This window comes from Empidonax traillii, unplaced genomic scaffold, assembly GCF_003031625.1.
Source record: "Empidonax traillii isolate 1590-97213 ecotype Southwest subspecies unplaced genomic scaffold, ASM303162v1 scaffold356:size572493, whole genome shotgun sequence".
Classification (NCBI taxonomy): domain Eukaryota; kingdom Metazoa; phylum Chordata; class Aves; order Passeriformes; family Tyrannidae; genus Empidonax; species Empidonax traillii.
This window is the reverse complement of record NW_020955549.1, coordinates 499,077-504,255: the sequence shown is the minus strand read 5'-3', so window position 1 is coordinate 504,255 and position 5,179 is coordinate 499,077.

Here is a 5,179-nt window from a genome sequence, read left to right as displayed (position 1 = left end):
TGGGTAGAATTGCCGCAGGAACGGGGACGGAGTCGCCCAGATCTCCGCCGTCCTCACCTGCCACGGCCCTGCCCGGTCACCCAGCAGCAGCTACAGACGCATAATGTAATAATAATGATAAAATAATAATAAAGAATATTTTTTTACACGTATAGGATGTCTTAGAATCGCCTTCCTGAAGCCCAAGCATCGGGGTAGGGCGGGGTGGGAACAGGCTGACCCGCCACAGTCAGGGGAGCACTGGGTGGATGTGCTGAACACACCGAGCTGACGGAATGGCCACAAAACCTCCAGCAAAGCCTAATTCCTCCTGATCCGTGTGTCTGTCTCGGTAGGAGGAGGAGGATGTCAGCACCGACAGCCTTCACCCGAGCGGCCCCGCACTGCGGTGCCTTGCGGTGAGCGCTGCCCTGCACCGAGGGCACTCGCATTTCTACTTCTCCTTTGCTCCCCCCGCCATGCCTTTGGCAGCAGGTTTTGTCTTTTTTTACAAACCCAAGTGCCAAAGCCCTGTGAGATTACTGAGCTGGTCACCCGACACTGAAATCTGAAACACACTCTGCTCCCCTCCTGACCGGGAGGGCCCCACTCAGCTCCGCTGCAACACCGTGCTCTCACCTGCTCTTTCTCAATCATTTGTTTTAAATATTTCTTTCAAGTATTTTAAAGGCTGCCTTTACTCTTTTGAAGCATTACCACGTTCAGCTGCCCTCATTTTGCTTTGGTCTGTCTGTGGGGAATTGCACAACGCACGGTCTGTAACAAAATGGCATTTACCAGGAGGGCAAGTACCGAAGGTAAACACAGGCCTAATGAGCTCATTTATCTTGCTTAGTTTACTTGTGACTTGTAAAACGTAAATCCTTTAATCCTGTAATCCAAATCAGTTGCCTTTTTGGTTGCCTCTCAGGGTCTGTATAACAACTCGGGAACGGGAAGGACTGAGGGTGAGTCAGCTTTGCTCCCTGCTGGGTTTTTGTGTCTGTTATCTGTGTTCCAACTGCGGGACCCTCAGTCCTGAGCACTGCAGGTGTGTCAGGGTGTGTCAGAGCCCTGGTGGGGAGTCATCTGAGTCCAAACCTCTGTGGAACTGTGAGGGAGCAAAACACCTCAGCCAGAAGGGTTTTTCTTTTCACAAGACTCCTTGATCCCATGATTTGTAACTTTTAAGTGGGGACAAGATGAAACTGCTGAGTGCTTGTTTTGTGACGGCCTCTCGAAGGGTCATTTTTGATAATCTGTACCAACTCAATGTCTCTATACGAAACGTGGATGCTTTATTTGTGAGAGAAGAGCCAGCCCCTCGGCCAGCCCTTTGATGAGGGCAGTAGCTGGGAAAGGCTCCCTGCAGGACCCTGCTTCTCCTAAGGTTACAGTACTGGCCCAGGAGCGTGGTTACAGGAATACAGGCACAATGGATCCCGAGCTTTTCACCTCCACATGTTCCCTTCTGGTTAAGTCATGTTGTCCTAGTTTTGAAAGGTGGAAAAGCAGGCGATGATATCTAGTCCTATCAGAAAAGGAGTGGGGAGCACTGAGCTGACTCCAGCTGGTAACATGCCACTCCCTCTTTAGGGTGCTGGTACCTGTAGGTGGTTGATGGTATGGACAGTAAGGGCAAAAGCCTGCTCAGGCTCATGACACACGGGGTTAACTGAGCAGAGGCCTCCCCACAGGATGCCACCGAGGGGACCCTGACTGGCACTGCGGTGAAATGCTGGAGTGCTGAAGACAGCGGATACCCCACCAGTGCCAAATCCCAGTTCTGGACAGACACTGTCCTGGGGGTCAGAAGAGGTGTGGGCTCCAAAACACCTCCCAGACTGCATATGCTAAGGATGAAAGGACCAAAGCTGAGGCCACCTTTGCTGAGACACAAGTCTGACTGGTTCTGGTCTCTACAAAGGGGGTGATCTGGCAACTTGAAAGAAAGGATAAACAGAGCACAGTAAAAGGCTGCTTGAAGAAATTCATCCAAACAGTGAAAACAAGGCCAGGCAGTTGGGAAACAGGGAAAAGATGCCTCATCAGGAAGTTCAAAAGAACTGAAGAAGCAGCCAGCACACTCCACCCTGTGTGTTCATTCACTGAGCATGAGAATGGGGCTGTGAGCACATCCTAAAAAACACCTGGGTTTTTTTCCAATCCCAGGGGATGATATCATACCCTCAGATGAAACCACAAGCAGACTGTCACTTGCACAGAGAGAATACGTTATGTTCCTGCACTGACACAAATGGTGCCACACCACATATTTTGTCCCCTCCGTGCAGCTCTTCCAGTGCTGTGTGTGAGCAGTTGGAAGCACAGTCCTGGCAGCTGCAGCTCTCTGCAAGTGTCTGTAACACCGAATCCCACCACTGCGACCTGTAACATCTTCAAGCTGCACCGCACAGAACTGCACGTTCTGCTGAAATTAAAAAAAAGTACTTTTTTCCTTCTGTTTCAGCAACATGCTCAGTCCTATTCTTTCCCCACTTTTATTTACAGCTCATCTCTGCTGTCTCAGCTATTCATCCACACGTTCACATCATTCCAGCTTCCCTTCCTGGGCCAGCGAATCCCTCAGCTGTTACAGCTCTTCCTAACACACTCTGTGATCAACACGACTCCCACAGTGATGTCCCTTTCAGTTTATTCCACACAAAGTGTTTTCTTGAGGAGGAATTAATACAAGGGATACAGAGATCAGTAAATGAGGATCATACAATCACCCTTCAGTTTTCCTTTTTACTCTTCTGTATTTTTCCAGCAGCTGCTTAAAAACTGCTATTCAATAATATAATCACCTGGTAACATTTAGCTCCTTGAGACACAGATGTTTTACTTCCTGAAAAAGTGCCACTGTAGGTCTAAATTACTTTATACAAATATTCACCAGTCTTTGCAGCAATTCCAGGAAAACACACACAGTTCCTCCTCTCTCTATGCAATCGTTGTTTGCTGCTTTTCAACAGACAGATGGTAGGAAAGTTTTGCACTTGACATTCATAGCTGTCTTTCCCACAGGCATGTGATGACGTGCTCGTTGCATCACCCCCTGTCTCTGAACGTTTGGAAGAAGCTGCCTCACAAATGAGATCCTGGGAAAGGTGAGAGCAGAACTGGTATTTCCACTCTTGCTCCCGGTTACATGCTGAGGAAGTGAAGTGATGTGTTTGAAACACGTTAACACTGTCACTGTACAAAGACATTTGTCCAAAACCACTGTACTGTGGCTGTCTTAAAAACCACCTGAAAGAGAAACAAACACAGATTGTTAGTGAAAGGAATTCCTCACAACGTGAGGGGGCACTTCTAGGCAAACTGTCCATTAGCTCTGTCATGTTAGATTAAAGGAAGCATTAAATTATCTCATATTTTTATGTATTCGAAATGACAAATTTATAAATGTGTGCATTTGTTTTCTTTGCAGCCAAATAAGCTTTACTTTTTCAAGCAAGGGAAAACAGGACAAGCACTGTATTAAAATCAAGTGCAATTTTTGCTCTGTGAAGGCAGAGAACCTAAACTCTCAGTGCAGGAAAGAAGCTGCTGTGTTGCTGTGGGATTCCACAGGGGCACATCTGTAGATAAAGAGCAGCAAAGCAGCCTGGGCAGTGCTGGGTTTGTGCCACACAAGTGACAGTGGTAAGTGAGAGAACAAGGGTGGCTATAAAAAGACCTTGCAGTGACTGCATAAAGCACCTCTTGGAATTATTAATGAATGCAGGAGGGAGATGGGTCGAGAACCTCTTGACCAAAATAAATTCTGTTAACAGTCTAATGTTGGAGAGCAGGAAGGAGCTCAGTGAGCTCAGGAACATTTCACTAATAGTGCTTCAGTCCAATAATTTGCTTCACCCCAGACGAGGCATCTCTTTCTGCACTTTCATATATGGGAAGAAAAACAGATGACCCAAAATGCAAATGCTTTTCTTCCAACTTTTTCTTTAAATTATTTCAAATCTACACAGTTAGGGGGATTGTTCAAGATAATTGTGATTCACTGCTAATACACACATCTTTTTTGCATCAAGCTATGCTGGCAGTTTGCAAGCATGTTAGCAGGGTCATGAAATATTGCAATAGCCCAGAAAGCTCACAGTAATAGAGAAAAAAAAATTAGAAAAAGTAGAAACCTTTAGGTGTAAAATACACATGCAAACTATTCTGAAAATTTACAGATGGGTATAGCAGAGGGGTTACCACACAGTCAAAGGCATCTTTAAAAACTACTGAAATGCTGTGAAAATTCAGGGCTATAAACACCTGGGATGCTGAAAAGCCTGATTAGGGCACTCAGCACGTATTTCTCATTGGGCTGGGAAATGTTGCTGCTCTTCCAAACCCAAGTGTTGAAGGACAGCAGAGGTATCTCAAACTTGGCAGGACTGTGTTCAAAGGCAGTCTGGAGCCTGGTGGAAGGGCTGAGGCAGCAGCAGAGACACAGGACTACCAGAAAGATGGCAAGAGCAATATACAGGATGAATCATTAAATAAAAATGTTCTTCTCTGCTGCTGGAGATGGATATAAAGGAATATCATCCAAGAGCCTGTGGTGAGCTGATGGAGGAAAATGCTCATGGGGGATCCTGGGATCCTGCACAAAGGAAAGGCTGCCCGTGCTCAGCCCAGCTGGATCCAAAGGTGAGGAGGCTCCTGGCAGATTGCTTCCTCACCAGAAAAATCATCATGGCAGTGATTAAATGAATTGATTTCCAGCCTTGGATACCACTGCTGAATCACGAACCACCTGAGCCATCCCTGCCTTTGCCATTTCCCTGGACATTTCCCAAAGCCCATTCATTCCCTTGTCAAGCCCTCAGGAATGTATTGTTTTGGAGCAGAAATGAGCAGCTGTAGAGAAAAAGCATTTTCCACTCTGCAGGCATAACATTTCAAGAGTGTCTGTTAGAATGAATTTCCCCCCTTCATCTCATTAAAGGCAGAGCATTTTTTTCTTTGCTCATTACAAAGACCTGTGTCTAAATCTGAAGAAATAAATGAAAGCTCAAGTTGTGTGTGTCATTTCCCAGCAGAGCTGATAAATTGTGTGCTTGCTTTGAGCTGGCTGTGTCTCATGAACCATGATGCTCATTTCACATCTCAGCTACTGCAAAAATGCTAAAGAGAGGGGATTTTTTTTTTTAATCCCTAAAATTATGCTTTTATATACATGGTAAAAACAATAAATCTA